The following is an 18,088-nucleotide window of genomic DNA, read 5'->3' as shown; positions in this document are numbered from 1 at the left end:
GTTCTTTGTTTTCTTTTAACCCTTTAAGAGGTTTTTAAATCTTTCCTGATCGGCATTATAACTGCCACATTGAAAATAAAAGCGTGTTAAGAACCCGAGAATTTCCGGGATGACCAAAATAAAGCAGATCAAGTTTGACGAGGTATCTCAGGATTGCCGCTGTAAGGATTAAGACACATAGAACGTCCGAATTGATTACAACGAACTCGGAAGCGGCGGGAAGGATAAAATAACAGAAAAAAAAAAAACAGTGGAAGAAAAACGAAGTTCTTAAAATAGAGAATTGATAGAAATTTTATATTCAGCGTAACAAATACATGTGGAAATCACGCAGTCAGCATACAAAATCAAAATGTGTTTTCATTTATTTTTTAATAGACGATCACAGTTGAGCAAAGGTGCAGTTGAGACGTTTCTTGAGCATCTAAAAAACGTCAACTGTTATAAAAACCAAAGAAACTGGATAGCGGTAGTTAATTGCATATTTCTTCTTTGATAAAGTTTAGCCCCAGAATTTTCTCTATTGCTTGACGCAAACTCCATTTTGACAGACGAGGCCATCGGCACACTTTACTGTTGGTGGTGGTCCTCCTACGAACAGTGTAACAGGGCACTTTTCTCCTTCGTCTAAATTAAAAACAGGTATTATTTTTAGTTATGCGAAATTTATGTTACTGATCAAAATTCCTTTTGTTATAAAATTTAAAAATATAAATGCATATGGGGAAACGAGACTGTCGAATTTTATAAGATAACTTAGCTGGTATCCCGCGGCTTCGCTCGCGTGGATTTGGTAATCTGAAAATTGCTTGGCGATGTTTCCTTCCAATAACATTTGAATCCCCTCATCACCCTCTTGGGTGTTGCATTTTCAGAAATCCCGTCTTGGCGAGCCTGTATATTATAAAATATAATACTGACTGAATTTCATATTTATAGCTTCCAGTGGTTTAGGCTCGGCTATGATTGCCCCATATAACATTTGAACCCTTATGTCCCCCTTACAGTATGAATTTTGAAAAATCCCCCATATTAGTGAGTTTTCACATTACAAAATAAAACTACTGACCAAATTTGATAAATATAGCTTCAGCCGTATCGGCTCGGTGATGATGAATCAGTCAGGATATCTTATTATATATACAGGGTGTCCCATCAGGACCGCCAAAACTCTGCACAGCCAGATTACTCGCTTGGAATACATAAAAAATGGCCAAAGAACTTTACCTGTACGACCCATAGATTTCGAGAAAAATGCGAAAGAAAAGTATAACGTCATATCCGGTGGGAGGAAAAAAACCTTTCACGTCATTCCACGGTGCGCGCATGCGTGCCTCGATATGTGCGGTGGATATTTTGAACATCTTCCTATGTTTCCAATGAAGTTTTTTCCTTGCACCGGATATGACGTCATACTTTCCTTTCGCATTTTTCTCGAAAACTATGGGTCGTACAGCTTTGGTTCTTTGGGCATTTTTTATGTATTCCAAGCGAGGAATTTGGCTGTCAGAGTTTGGGTGGTCCTGATGGGACACCCTGTATGTAGATAGTTGTTCTGTAAGAATGTTTAATGAGGTTTTTCGCATAGATGTCATAATCACTTTGAAGAACAAGCACAGGATATTAATTAATTTCATACAAATTATGTTTAAGTTTTCCCACATCGTCAATAAGTTTAACTGAAATTCTTCGTTTTCGATATCTTGAATTTTTGCACACGGAGAAGTTGAGAATATTAAATTTTAAATACATGGACCTACGTTTGAGTTGGATATCACTCAAGTGACCCAGTGGTACATTTATAGATCACGCAATTGACCTGCGGCATACCTACAAATAACTTAAGTGACGCGTGGCACATTCCTAGCTCACTCAAGTGGGCCATCTGAGTGATGTGGAACTGTACCGTGGGCCGCGTAGTGCTTTGGAAGTGTGTCATGGGTCACTTAATACGTCGCGAGCCACTTGAGTGATCTGGAACTGTGGGTTCCTTAAGTTACCCGTAAATATGGCACGACTCCCTTAAGTTATCTGTAAACTGGCACAGTTCCAGATCACGTAGTAGCCTTCTACACATTTTCAACAAGGTTGAGCACTCTTGGGTTATAAGACACTCTGAAAAAATAAATAAAATAAACAACAAAATAATGATGAGAATCGGCCCTATCCCTGTCAGCCCCAATCTTGTGAGGGCCATGCTGGCTACACACTGGCCCAGAGCTTGGCCAAATATTTCTTAGCGAATATTTTCCAAGAACAACAGAACCGGCTTTTCCAGACCTCTGTCCATGTTGTGAGTGCTGGTGTTCTTTAACCAATGCGTGGCCGGAGGGATTGGGAAATCGGGAAGGCGGCACCTTTTTTTTTTACTTATACGGGGGAGATGATGATGATGATGTAAATTAATATATATGCATATACATTAGATCAGTTGGCGCCACTTTGACGAGGGGGAGGGCAAACCCCCCAGCATGGGTGGAAATGCCTCGTATATCTGCCCATGAGTCAGACGAGGTTGAACTGAGATCTCAGACCCCCCACTCTTGCGATGCGTTAATATGAGTAAAAAATTTAAATGAGAATTATCATAAACTTGAATCCTGTTTTACGGTCAAGTGTGACCGCTACCCTGTGACCTCAGCAACTTGCGACTCGCAACTAAAAAAGAGCATTTATTCTGTCATTTTGGTGCCCCAGTCTCCATAATTTTTAAGGAAAAAGAGTAAATTCATCACCCTTTCTGGTCCAATGCCCAGAGCACACTTCTCGAACTGCCTTAGTTGCGACCATGGGTGTGACCGCATCTTCTCAAGTCCACCATGTGTGTGCACATGTTACCAATAAAAACAAAATCTATCTCCACCAAACAATGCATACACAGAATCCAATACGAACCCATAATGCATGCGCAAAATAAATTTAATGCGCAACAGATCCACGATTAGATACCTGGTCAACTTTTTGCCCAGAATATATTATATTCTGGCATACTCGCAATGTTGATTCAGTGGCCAAAGATTGAATTCAGATCACAACCGGAGCAGCACATCCGCCTGGAGCATTACGAGACAATCTACTTGAAAGCGGGATGTATGGTCTCAGGTAAATTAATATATTCTATATCCGAAGAAATTTATTATTATTATGCAAAGCAAGCACACTTCGAGCAACACCAATCATTTTTACTTCCGGCGTCCCAGACTCATAGGTTGGAAGCTGGAAGGGAGAGGTAATCTTCCAATACCTACAACAGTTACGCCAACAGTTACGCGTACGTTTATGGCTCGAACTGGATTTTGATTTGCATCTACGCATATTGTGCACGGGAAATCATGGATTTTTATCAATAAAATTTGAACACCAAAACAAACATTCGTGTGCTAAGCTAGCGCCACACTCGTATCAAGTCTAGCCCAACAGTCATTTTCAAATACCTTGCTTCCAATATTTGCCTTCCCGTGATGGAAAGAAGCAGCAGAGGCATAGGCTGGCTACACATTGGCCCAGCTTGGCTCAATGCTTCTTGGCGAGTATTTGCGAATATGTGAGGCTAGACCGATCGGAAGATCGGGAAGGAAGACACTTCTCTTTGACTTGGGTTGGAAGCTTGAAGGTACTGGTCATTTCGTTCGACCAGCCTTCCAATATCTACCAGCCTCCAAAGTTTTTCTCGTCTGCTGTTGTAGCTGAAAATCACTAGCTGAAGATCGCCGCTAATGAACGAGGTTGTCGTACTCTCTGTGCAATGGATCAGTCTTACGAATACAGGCATCTGCGCTCGACTTGTTTATCGCTTCAAGTCGCTTCCAGTGTACGACTGGCATAAGAGAGCGGCTCTGTCTCAATGAAATTTTTCATTTTTTTCCTAGTTCTAGTACCGATTCTGATCGTCTGAATTCTACTTGCCTGTGGGATATTCTGTGGAAAACTAATATAGGCAAGTGTTTTCCGTTTTAGGATCGGACGAATATTAAGGGAGGTATAACGTTTTGAATTTTTGTGGCTCGTCATTTTTCTAACGGTCAGTTACGCGCCGAACATCCAACAAAAGCAAATTCCTCCGGCAGCAGCGGGTTGCCTCTTCTTGAAAATGAACTGAAATATTCTATCCCTATATAAGCCAAGTTCGGCCTTCTTTCACGATTGGCGCTTTTTCTCTCAATATAGTGCGATATTATAAACTGTTATTACGTGGTTTTTTTTAGCTTCGTCCACTATATTGGCAAATTTATCACCAGATTTGTAAAGCGTTAGCCAAATTCTACTTGAATTTTTTTAAACCAAAAGATGGGCGGGTACAAAAAAATTTTTTTACATACTTTTTTGCCGAAATGTGGTAATTTGTTCTCCTTCACTGTTTATTAAAATTTTGGAGGGAGAGGTGCGTACAGTTGCATAGTGTTTACTGCACTCTTTTTTTTCTACCCCGTCTTTTGAATCAGATCACATGTTGGTAAATGAAACAGGGCAAGATTTTTTGACTTATTTTAGAATTTGTCGAAACTGTTAATTGTAAAAAGCTTCAATGAAGGATGTAAAAATGGTAGCTTGACGAAGGTGACTGGTGGGAACAGTGAAATAATAACAACGATTCAGTCAGAAATTTGTAAAAAAACTAGTTATTTTATTGATTGGCAATATAATTAGTGTGTGTGTGTGATTTCGGATTTTTTTTCTATTTTCTCTATTGATTGATTTTTTTTTTCATCGAGTCACATTTTCATACCAAATTTTACATGTTGCAATGAAAATTTTTAATTACTTTGTGACTACGATTGATCTTTATCGCACTGAAATGTTAATAAATTTACCTTTCTACGAGAAAGATTTTGATACCACTTAGAAATTTATTATTCAGGGTGGTAACTATCGACCGCCCAATAATTACACGCGTGATTCCTTGTGAAAAACTTAAAAACTGGAAACACTTCTGCATATATGATTTGACCCATAATTAATAAGTTATAACGCTTTAAAGATTGATGACGTCCGTTCCAAATCTTGCCGAATTCACCTAACGTACACCAAACGTACAACTTGGAGTTTTTGAACTATAGCCCCGTTTACATGTGTAAGATTGGGGGTCGCTTTGGTGATTATTATCTGCATGGCAACTTTTTTTTTCCTCATGGGGAAAAAAGGAGGACGAAGATCCGGCAAATGAGCCCTATCTTTGTTGCGGAATAATGGTGGGTGACTCTGACCTCCTCTCCAATAATCCTTTGTGCAGCGAAAACTACTGTAAGCTCCTACATCAGCCATCTTGAACCAACAACTTCCGTTCAACCCACGTAACCAGTGACAACTTCAGGAAAGAAGAGGGGGGGGGGGGATACCGGCATAAACCAAACGCCATGTAAACGGGTTGTAGCGAAAATCCCTGTTACGGGTAACTTCCCGGGATATTTTATTGCACATATAAACGAGGCTTATATAACATTAGTATAACCCCAATAACTAAATCGAGAAAAAGCAAACCGGTTTTTTTCTAGTAAGTAGTCGATTTTCCCTCAGAATATTCAGGGGAAAAAATTCCCTGCTCGTGCCAGTATCATCGTTGTGAGGAAAAGAAATGATCGGACTCAGAATTGACGATTTTTATGCCCCATATACAATCACTATGCGGTATTTGTGAGCCAATCAGGAAGATTCTACGTCAAAATAAGAAGAAACGAAATAGGATGCTGTGTTTCAAAATGTGGCAGACTTGCTAGGTAGTCTGAATGACGTTCATGATAAACAGTGCAGAGGCTTCCTGTCTCTAAGAGGTGCTACCTGGGGCAACAATCCTGTTATGAATATTCACCCGAACGTAAATTCAGCTGAAAAAATGACCAAGTTTTGCGTGAATTATGTAGGCTGGAATAAAGTCGTCAAAATCTTTCTTGTAAAAAGGTTAAGTAAAAATTTATCAACATTTCACAGAGCGATAAAAATCAATCGCAGAGTCACAAGAGAATTAAAAATCTTTATTGCAACATGTGGAATTGGTATGAAAATGGGACTCGATCAACAATCAAGAGGAAAAATCCGTAACCACTAATTATTTTTGAATATGGCAATTCATGAAATAATTGATTTGATTAAAAGTTTGATTGAACCGTTATTATTTTTATTTGAATCGTTATTTTTATTTTAGCGTTCCCGCCGGTCATAAACACACCTTCCGCAAAGCTACCATTTTTATAATTTTCGTTAAAAGCTTTTCACGCGCAACAGTTTCGATGAAATTTTGAAATAACTGAAGAAATATTGCTCTGTTTTATTGATCAGCATGTAATCTGATGAAAACGACAGCATAAAATAATGATGACGCAGTAAACACTATGCACTGTATTCACCTACCCTGAAAAAATTTGACTTGACAATGAAGGAGAACAAATTACCAGAATTTGGCAAAAAAGTGTTGATTTTGGGAAAGAAATTATTCCAATAGATGTAGTTTGGCTAACGTTTTACAAATCTGGTGAAAAATTCACATGGTAAATTTCTCGGTCACTCACACACACTGAATCACTTGGTCACTCATACAGTGAATCACCCTGTCACTCATACAGTGAATCACTCTGTCACTCATACAGTGAATCACTCTGTCACTCATACAGTGAATCACTCTGTCACTCATGTGGTCAATCACTTGGTCACTGATACGGTCAATCACACAGTTACTCACTTTGAAACTCGTACAAGCAATCACACAGTTACTCACTTTGAAACTCGTACAAGCAATCACACAGTTACTCACTTTGAAACTCGTACAAGCAATCACTCTGTCACTCAGTTGGTCACACATACGGTCACTTACTTGGTCAATCATACAGTCAATCACTCAGTTCCTCATTTCGGAACTCGTACAAGAAATCACTCGGTCACTTACTTGGTCTTGCATACTGTCAATCACTCGGTCCCTCATTTGGTCACTCATACAGTTAATCACTCGGTCACTCATGTGGTCAGTCACTTCGTCGCTCATGTGGTCAGGCACTTCGTCACTCATGTGGTCAGGCACTTCGTCACTCATGTGGTCAGTCACTTCGTCACTCATACGCTCAATCACTCAGTGAGGCCCCTTTCACACGGAGCGGATGCGGACGCGGGTCCGCATACCCTTTCACACGAGCACTGAAGATGCGGACAAATCACCCGCATCTTTAGTTCGAAATTCATGCATAAAAACTGTTTTTTCGCAATTTTTGTAATTATGTTTCTCCTTCACCCCTGATTCAGTGCCCACAGACAGCCTAGAGGCATTCTTTGGTGGTTTAATCTAGAGCCACATAGAATATGGGAATAAAGATGTCTTCATTCCGATCCTCGCAAGTAGTCGATGGGAGAAAATGTCTTCAAATATTTTCAAAAGATTTAGAAAAAAAAAATCTATCTTTTCGGAAAAATATGGAAGAAAAATTCCAAAAACATCCAAAACATTCGATGTTCCAAAAAAGAAAAAATTCAGGAGATATCAAAGGATTTGCAAGTAAAAAAAAAGGGGAGGGGTGGAGACTTTCAAAATGTCTGTGATTAGAAATATTCACATCACAATTCTGTCTTAGGATTACACTATAAAGGTTTTATAAAAGTTCGTTTATAAAACTTGAAAAATGCAACCAATGATTGATTGGATAATAGGCGGATCAGTTAAGTTCGCTCGAATGTAACAGATGCGTTTATCGGTTACATTTTTCAAGTTTATAAAAGAATTTTTATCAAAGTTTTATAGTGTAATACCAGCCTTAAGCCGGGATTACACTATAAAAGTTTTATAATAATTCTTTTAAAAAAAGCAACTAATAAATTTATTAGTTGCTTTTTTCAAGTTTTATAAAATAACTTTCATAAACCATTTTTATAGTGAAATCCCATCCTTAGATTAGTCTCACTTCTAAAATATAAAATTCCATTTTTTTCAGTTTATAGACTGAATATCGAGTAAAATATGCTTGTAGGTATCGGGGAACCACCAAAAATATTCAAGTGCTTAGGGCCTTCAAACGTCTTAATCCGGCCCTAAGTGAACACCGTACGTGGATAACATTGTTTAATAAAAGTATTTTTTTTAAAGTTTAAAAAAATTAAAAGATTAAAAATGAAAGAAAATAATAAATATTTAAAATAATATTTCAAATATTTATAGTTTTTACATAATTTTAAAAATTTAAAAAGAAAAAAATTAAAATTTTAAAATTAAATTTAAAAGTTATTAAAGTATGCAGTCAATTAAATATTCGCAATGAACAGAATGGCTTATAGTTTTGGTCCCGTCAGTGGCCGTTATTGGCAGGTTTTATTGTATAAAATTGTGAAATATGGACAAAAGGCAGTTAAAGTTGCTATATCTCCATCTCAGAAGGAAACGGAGGGATAGACGTATGTAGGTACATTATATTAATGAACAGGGACCTTCATATGGTGTTTTTAAGGGTATTTATGGCAAATAATTAAAAAAATTCCGTGCAAAATCACCTTCAAAAAGTAGCCAAAGATGCGGACAAAATCGCTCCGCATCCGCATCGTGTGAATAGCTCCGAATAAACCTATTGTCAAAACTTCTATGAGCGGATGCGGAGCCCGCACTTAGGTTTTGACACATTCGGACGACGTCCGGACCCGCATGAACATTTCCTAGGTGCGGAGATTTTTCGGCTCGTCTGAAAGGCTCAGTATATTCCAATTGTTAAAACATCTTCCGGACCCGCGTCCGCAAACGCTCCGTGTGAAAGGCCTCTCACTCACTTGGAAAATCATACAAGCATTCAGTCGGTCACTCATACGGTCAACTACTCAATCATTCGCTTGGATACTCATACCGCCACACAACTGGTCACTCATACAATCATTCATTTGGTCAATCACTCGGTCACTCATACGGTCAATTACTCGGTTATTCATATGGTCAATCACTCATTTGGACACTCATACGGTCAATTACTCGGTTATTCATATGGTCAATCACTCATTTGGACACTCATACGGTCAATTACTCGGTTATTCATATGGTCAATCACTCATTTGGACACTCATACGGTCAATTACTCGGTTATTCATATGGTCAATCACTCATTTAGACACTCATACGATCACACTCTCATACAGTCAATTGCACACTCACAGATACGGTCACTCACGTGGTCAGTCATTCTGTCACTCACTTAGTCATTTGTACGATCACTAACTCACTCCTAAAGTCAATTTCACACTCAAACGGTCACTCATCCACTTATATGGTCACTCACACCGTACTAGGGGCCAAATGTACCGGCGTGAAATGTCAGGGGCGAAATTTTCGGGAGTGAAATGTGACGGGGCAAAACGTTGCAGGGGCGAAAAGTCAGGGCGAAATTTTCGGATCCCAGATAAGACAGGTAAGAAGATAAGATAAGAGGTAAGATATTAGATAAGATAACTAAGAAATTCTCTCTCATGACAATTCGTGTTTCAAAAACAGCTGAAAATTCGTATAATCGTACTTTGCTGAAATCGGTGCTCGTTATAAGCAATCAAAATAACAGAGATCCAATACGAAATTTTCGGGACATGGGAAAACTTCGTTATGTATGGAAATTCGTAATATCCGTGTTCGTTATGAGCGGGTTCGACTGTGCCATCGAATGCGTTCAATATTTGTTCGTTCAGTTTTTCCAATGAGTTACAGTTCCATATTACTCACCCGATTCTGTGCATTCCCGACGAAACGCGACACGCGTACATTTTCATATTACATATCAAAAATATTTTACATTTTATTAAAAATGAAATAGTCATACTAAAAATCCACCACTAAGTCATCAACACTTTGAACAAACGTGAGTCTAATAAATTTTGAATTATAGTATATAAAAGGACTTACTGCGGATTGTTACGCAAACGTCACAGCAGCCACAGAAGCCCCCATTTTTTACAAATGTTTGGTTTCTTGCTTCACAATACGCTTGATCCACTTCTTCGCATTTAACCCCATCACAAATATTCGCCGTGCATACAATTCCTTCGGTCGAATCGAATATCAACGTAGCCAGAAACACAAACCCGAACACCAAAGTGGCAACTGAGTGTTTCATTGTCATAATTCACTGCAAAAATAATTTACGTGAAGAATATATGTACAGGGTGCACGGCATTTTACTGACGAACCGTTGATCCTAGAGGCGTAATACCAATTAGAAAAAGTATCCAAATAACATGTGGTGCACGGATATGTAATTCATGTTGGAAGGGGTTGTGTGTATAATCATTAAAATAAAAATGTTAAATTTTTATATAGTCCCCGTGTGCCCCGAAACCCAATTAGAAAGTTGTCGAGAATTTTTTGATGCCATCAGAAGAGACAACGCAACAACTTTCTAATTGGGTTTTGGGGCACAGGGTGCCCGTGTAAAAAGTTGACATTTTTATTTTAATAACTATACATTCCCTTGCAACATGAATGACGTATGTGAGTACTACATGGTATTTGGATACTTTTTATACTTTCATACATACATATATATATATATATATATATATATATATATATGAAAAATTGAAAACAAAATTGATGATGGGAAAAACTGGAATTTGAAAGCGCTATATGAAGATTGAAAAATTCAAAAATGAAAATTTCAAAAATGAAATTGATTGAAAATTTAAAAATGAAATGAATCGAAGAGCCAATGTCGTGGGCTCTTATCGGGGGGAACACCCTGATATTGGCTTAGAACAGAACGTTTCTGGGCGCATCTTGAACCTCGAAAAGCCTACCGAGACATTGGCTTAGATTCATTTCATTTTTGAATTTTTCAATCTCCATATAATACTTTCAAATTCCAACAAATTTTTAACAATGTATTTTTACAATTTTTATACACTACACTGTATATTGCAGCTGCCTATAGCGCTGGTATTGGTGAGTTTCGACAAAAATTAATTAATTTTGTAAAGTAATATACAGCACGCGCAACTTTTAACTGAACGATGGCAATATCTTGGGTTCTATTTATTGTAAAAAAAAAGAAATGTAACATTCTCTTCTTCGTTTAAGATCCTCCATAAGCGTATTAAGTCCATTTTTTCTTAAGGAGTCATCTAGATGTTAAAACTAGATTCAACTTTGGAAAGTTAAATGGTAACCCTATTTTGTTCTTCCATATATTTGGATTCAGTAGCTCAAGAAATGCCGAAATACCAAATTTCATTTTGAACGAACATAGTGAAATATAAATTATTGAAAAACGAGTGTCATAATGTTAAACAGAAACATCTTGTTTTTTGGCATAATTGCTGAAATAATATAGATATCTCATTACTTTTTATTTTAAATGATAGATTCTATAACGGGCCAAATATAATTTTATCACTCATTTTGAATTTGGCTTTTTTAAAAATATGAGTTATGATTTATTAAAACATATTTTGAAAAATAATGAAAATAGAAGCATACATCAATTTTTACTTCATTCGAATCAGCATAGTCGAAAGCCAAACAGAATCAAAATTTTCATTCCAATCTGACCTCTATTTCGCAAGATATGAGCGATTATATCAAAATGACCACTATTAAGGACCAACCACTTTTAAGGACCATATACTAGATATAAATTTGAAACTAATTCAAAAATTTCTCATGACAAATTATGCGAGAATGTTTAAATATGAAGTTCATAGAACACCATTTCAGTAAAGCTAAGTACACGGTGATACGATAAATAAGTCATCAATCCAGTTTCTCAAACATTTTTTTAAGTATTCGAGTAAAAAAATGAACAACGGAAAATTTTGCAATTTTTCACTATTTTAGAAATTCGTTTCATTCCTTAGACAACATTCATGAGCTGAAATGGTAAATATAATAATGTGCAAAGAATGCACGAATTAATACCATACAATTAGGTTGATGTTAATATTTATGGAGATAATTATCAATAAATAACGATTCTCCCAATAGCGTAAATCATCTTAGTGTGCGACAAGTTTAGGGTATTGGCTATTGGCGGAGTCGTCTCTGCTAAAACCACGGCATCTCGTTTCATCCGTATTTTTTTTTCCTTTTTTAGTATTATTAATAATTGGGGAATTGAAACAAAATTATAATATAAAATAGTGCAATTGTTCGATGGAAATTTACATTAACTGCTGGCAGGCATTACACATGGCAATGTTTTTCACTAAAATGCGTTTTTCTCAAAACTATGTTTATTGTTAGATAAGGAACATTTTTTCGAACACCGCTCATTCAAATGTCATGAAACTTTGTGTGTTCATTAAAATTATTTTAAAAATTTTTATGGCACAAAATATGGGCAAATTTTGATGATTTTTGAAATTTCATTGTTGGAGTTAAATTTCGATAAAAAAACAACCAACAATTAAAATCCTAAAAGCTCGTTTTAAAGTATGTAACACTATAGTGTTGAGAGGCACACAAAGTTTCATGACATTTGAATGAGCGGTGTTTGAAAAAATGTTCCTTATCTAACAATAAACATAGTTTTGAGAAAAACGCATTTCAGTGAAAAACATTGGCATGTGTAATGCCTGCCAGCAGTTAATGTAAAAATACTTTAAAAATATTTTAAAATACAGGTAGAGAACGAAAACTCTTAAATTGAAAAATTGGAAAAGGTGCTTTTTGGAAAATTTGCGTGCACCACAAGCCCCTTAAAAGTTGTGCGTACTGTACATTTTCTCTATATATGTATCGAAGGAGACAGATTATAGAGAAATACACACACATGTATATATATGTGTGTGTGTGTATTCACTTCACGTTTTCAAGTATTTCATAAAATAAAATCATAAGTATATATATGCAGGGTGATTCTAAACTCACTAATGTGCAAATTTTTAGGGGAGGTAAAAAACACAAAAATACAAAGCAGAATCACATAGGAACGTATCACAATTTTTTTTTTTGTGTGCATAACTGTGAATGGTAAGAACTTTGTGGAATTTAACGTGTACACGTACTGTCCTCGTGTAAAGTATCGCTAAATAAAGAGTTGACTTTTCACTTTTACATCTTTGTTTATCGTCCAGCTGATATCAGGTTGAAGTTTCCGATCATACATTCCTACGGGATTCTGTTTTGTTTCTGTGTTTTCTACCTCCCCTAATTTTGGATCATCTTGTATATATTTATGATTTTTCTTGAAAACGAAAACGGTTGAAATGCATGTGTTTAAAAATTAAAAGTTTCGTTAAATTAAAAACCTAAGGTGATTTATTTTTATGATTTGTTGACCATTTCGAAGAAACAATCTCAAATTTGAAAACAACTAGTGCTTTGTGATAACTAGAGCCCGGATTACATGCAAATGCATATGCACATATATTTTGGCCTTTTTTTTAGCATAAATGCATAAAATCAAAGAACTTTCAGTATAAGTGCATATTTTTGAAGGTTCACTTAATTTTTTCCATGAATTTTCAAATAAATATTCTTCGTAATATTTTCGTGACATCGGTATTTGCCTCGCAGGTGAAAAATTTAATGAATTAATACATATTCATAAAGTATTTTACGAATATTAACCGTTTTATTACAAGGCTATTTCTAGAGATATGTCAAAGTGTTAAATTTTTTTAGAAATAGTGTCGAAATTTTTTTTTTTGTCACTGGTATTTTCGTTATTGAGCAGCTACAACAAACTGAAAATTAAAAAGAGGCCTGAATAAAAAATATGTACAAGTTATTTGCATATGCGGTATACGAGGGGATATTTTTTGTAAATGAATAAATACATGTGTACTGAGAGAAATAGAAAAGATGCATTTTAAAAACACATCTGCTTTATTTTGCATGGTCATTTTTTTTATGCATATTTTCTCATGTTTTTTGTGAATATTTTCGCATTTTTTGTACATATTTCGGAATTTTTGACTTTTCCATGATTTCCAGCGCATATTCTGGGGTGTTTAATGCATATTTTGGGATTTTTCAGTGCACATTTTGTATTTTAAGTGATTATTTTTCCATTTTTAATCGCATATTTTTGCATTTTAAGTGATTATTATTCAATTTTTAATCGCATATTTTTGCATTTTAAGTGATTATTATTCAATTTTTAATCGCATATTTTTGCATTTTTAAGTGTATATTTGCATATTTTTAGAGCATAAAAAATTTTTCCACGTTTTTAGTGCATATAATCCGGGCTCTAGTGATAACGTTCATAAAGCGATTGGAAAGTGGTATATTGTGCGTGTGTGTTATGCCCAGTTCCAGACTATTCCACGAAGTCCGGCCGGAGGAGATGTTGGCAACGGGATAAGTCCAGCGGCAGAGTACTGGCGTTCATTCACACATTGTAGCTATATATCCTCAAGATAATGGCGTGAATAACGAGTGATGACTCATAAAGAGGCTGATTCATCACAATCACCTCGAAATTATAGGAGACAAAATAGTCTAGGGTCTAGGCAATCGTCACTCCTTTTGTTGGACAAACCCAGGATCTAGAGTGAGAGGGGCGACTATATATAATTTTAAAAAGTTCATGGGATCGCCCCGTATTTTGCTGGACAACCCAGATTTTTCCCATTATCCGGCTCGTGGAAAGGACGATCGTTCCCCTCGCCCTTTGTCTGGATCAGCGCCTGGGCCAACCAAGTATCACTTTTCGATTGGCGGTCGAAATTCAATGCACATACAAATAAATAGAGAATAAACTTAAACATTCGTATATAGTGTATAATACTGCTAAATTACTTCAGAATAAAACAAATGATATGAAATATGAATGCAACATTCAGTACCTGCGTCTGAGTTGTTTGAATGTTATCAGGAAGTCTGAGACCTTGTCGCTGCTGCCGTTTGCTTTTTATGACGATAATCCACATGCGTAGAAGTTTCATACGACGATGTTTTATAATGAAACTTACTTAAACACTTTGTTTTTTTGACGTACCATAACCTTCATAGAGACATTCAGGAATCCTGTTTTCTAACACGTGTTGAGTTGTTTCAGGTATCTCAGCTGCTTCTAATAGTGAATCAGCGAAATAGAGAAAAATTACACGTGTGTTAGAGCAGTTGAATATATATAAATGCTTTTTTTTAGGCATTTTGCAATGTCATGAACGAAAGATCGTGTGCTCTATTACCGGTGAAACGCTATATTTCTCGCGACACGAGTTTTAGTTGCGGTGGTTTCTTAAATTCGAGATATTGAAGGGGAACTTTTTTTGTTTCAGAATGGTTGGTTTGCAGAATAAGGCCGGGATTATATTATAAAAGTTTGATAAAAGATCTTTTACAAAACTTGAAGAAACAACCAATAAAGCCTATTGGTTACATTCGCTCGAAGGCGTTGTACGGACTGTATTTCATCGCATGGGAGACATACAATGTATTAACCATCATACCAACCATGCAATAGTAAGTTTTTGTAAAGGAGATATTTTTTACAATTGCTCCAGGGAGCAAAAATCGTAGTTTTTATGAATGGTATCATACATACACCATCGTTTTTGTTCTTTATCTTTTGTTTAATAAATGGGCTTTATGAATAAGTAACGTTTGTTTTGTTTCTGAACCTTAATTTGCCGGAGCTGGCATTATCCTTAATTTATGGCCACAACAGGAAAAATGACCAACGAGGTGGCTGAAAAAAAGATGCCCATAAAGAATATAGATGCCAAATATAACCAAAATACAGCAACCCAATGGGTAAAGGAAGGACTTTTTTCCTTAGAACTTATGTACGCTGAATGGAACTGCACAATGTGGGCAGCTTCCTATTTCAGCTGATAGCTCCTGGCGAGAATAGGAACCAGATGATGACGTATACAAATACAACGCCACAACAGGCAAAATGCCCAACGAGGTGACCGAGAAAAAGATGCCCATAACAAATATGGATGTCATATAACAATTATGGATATCATACACAGAGAGAAAGAGTATACACGATGTATACATGTCACTATTGATACGGACAGAGAGATTCCTTGAAACCCCAGGCTGAGCCTTATTAATCATCTTTGAGTGAAGTGCGACGTCAGCATCAGCGCTGTTTTTGCAATGATTAGACGTCACCTTGGCCAAAAAACTAGTTTTGTCACTCCAAGATGGAGGACTATAGCCCCGTTTACATGGGAAATGAAAAATCCGGTTTCTTTTATTTCGAAATAGGGAAAAATCGCGAAGGATTATGGGAAAAAAGCGAAGGTTCACATCGGAAATAGAAAAAGCGGGTTTAAAACTCGCTTCAAGAATTTTCACCAACGACTGCTCTCATTTCTTTCCTTACGAAGGAAAAAAGCCGTCAAAAGCGGGGGCTGGAACTCCCAACGATACCTCAATATTTGCACACGTGAACGGGACTATAGAAGAGGGTGTAAATATTGACTCCTCTTTCCCAACGAAGGGGAAAAAGTCGTCAAGCCGATGCTAGAACTTCCAATGATACCGCAATATTTCACATGTAAACGGGGCTTAGGGGCCATTCAAGTATTACGTAAGCATATTTTTAGCCATTTTTGACTCCCTTCCCCCCTTTTCAGCAAAACACTGACCCCCCCCCCCCCCCCTTGTCAGCAAAATTTCGTCAGCAGCTTAGTTTTCTTAGTAAAAACTTTTACGTTTAATGAACAATAATCATGGTCGATTTCAAGAGAAAAATCATTTTGAAATAGGATGATACTTTCTGAATCACACTGCTTATCAGAATCAAGGAACATACACCTCGCTACACTTCCACCTTTGCATGAGCTATACAAAAAACAAAATAAATGTTTACATAAAATTCTATTAAAATGCAATGAATACACACACACCTTAAAAAAGCCAATATCGTGAAACTAAAATTGAGAGAAACAGGCGTCCCGAAAACACTGCTTTTGGGACAGCGCATTTGCTAGCAAAAAATCGTGTGTCCCAGAAAACTGAGACATATGGTCACTTTGTGCTAGGCCGATCGACGATAAACTTCTTGTGAAAAGAGGTTCGCGCTCCAAAAAGTTTAGGAACCACTGCGTTAGATCACACATTGTCGTCATAAGCTATCAGCTGAATTAAGAGGAAAGAATTTGCCCATCGCAGTCTAATTCAGCGTACATAAGCACTAAGGAAAAGAAATGTAATTTGGTTTAGATGTGCTGTGGGTCACTTACGTGATCTGTAAATGTGCCGCGGGCCGCTTGAGTTATCTGCAAATGTGCTGCGGGTAGCTTAGGTGATATGTAAATTTGCCGCCGGTCCCTTGCTTGAGAGATCTGGAGATATGCCGTGAGCCACTTAAGTGTAAATGTGCCGCAAAATTAGGTTTATAATTAGGTCGCAAAAATATGTTTCACAAAATTAGGGTTTGAGGTCGTGGGCCACATTACGCCCGCGGGTCATGATTTCAGCATGTTTGCCTCACGGTAACGTTTACACACGTATCCTTGAATTCTTGAATGCAATTTTTACAGGGTATTTAAATGAAAAGTTGATGATGAAAAGTCCTCGCGAGCATGAAATTTGGCATGAGAATTGAGAACTCTTGGTGCTTCAGAGAGCACCATGATGTTCGCGAGCAATAGGTTCAAGATGGCTGCTGTATAATCAACGGTTCACCAGCAGTTTGCTGTGCGATATGCACATCCTGTATACGAGAAGTCTGGCATCCTTAGTAACTCTTCATTATTTTGCCTCATCAGAACCTCTGAGTGGGAGGGGGGGGGGGGCTGCTCGCTTTCCAATAATTATAAGTGCCTTTTTTTAATGCCTATTTTAGACATTTTTAGTGCCTTTTTGCTTGCCTATTTTAGACATTTTTAGTGCCTTTTTGCTTGCCTATTTTAGACATTTTTAGTGCCTTTTTGCTTGCCTATTTTGACCATTTTTAGTGCCTAAATGTCCACTACATAATTACAGTCGCTACATTCTTAGTAACACAAGAGGTATTAGCACGCCGGTGATTGGTTACTACGAGCAAGAGAGATAACAAAACGTCACGACGGGCGGAGGTTTTGGCGAAACTGAATTTCTCTCGAAGTTCATTAACGAAAAATGAAAGCATTTTTTAGCGAATCAGTAAATGATAGGAAGGCCCAGCATCGCTGGGACCGTCATTATTGTCATCTCGATGTACCTGAACCACATTTGATTAAATCAGAAAAAAGAAACGAA

At 36.9% G+C, this 18,088-nt stretch overlaps 1 long non-coding RNA gene across 1 annotated transcript in view; it reads right to left on the bottom strand.

The window, feature by feature from the left end:
• Window positions 1–283: 283 nt before the first annotated feature.
• Window positions 284–18,088, bottom strand: part of LOC149074156 (uncharacterized) — a 35,763-nt gene continuing 17,958 nt past the window's right edge. The window contains exons 2-4 of the long non-coding RNA XR_016194434.1: window positions 14,731–14,957; window positions 9,848–10,070; window positions 284–627 (exon numbers count right to left, since the gene is read on the bottom strand). This is a non-coding gene — a long non-coding RNA (uncharacterized LOC149074156). The remainder of the gene's footprint in view (window positions 628–9,847; window positions 10,071–14,730; window positions 14,958–18,088) is intronic.

The sequence above is a fragment of the Pholcus phalangioides genome, unplaced genomic scaffold, assembly GCF_987345545.1.
Source record: "Pholcus phalangioides strain wild (caught in Gottingen) unplaced genomic scaffold, Ppha-v1.0 ptg000017l_1, whole genome shotgun sequence".
Taxonomy (NCBI): domain Eukaryota; kingdom Metazoa; phylum Arthropoda; class Arachnida; order Araneae; family Pholcidae; genus Pholcus; species Pholcus phalangioides.
The sequence above is the reverse complement of the archived record's forward strand: the minus strand, read 5'-3'. Positions and strand labels throughout refer to the sequence as shown.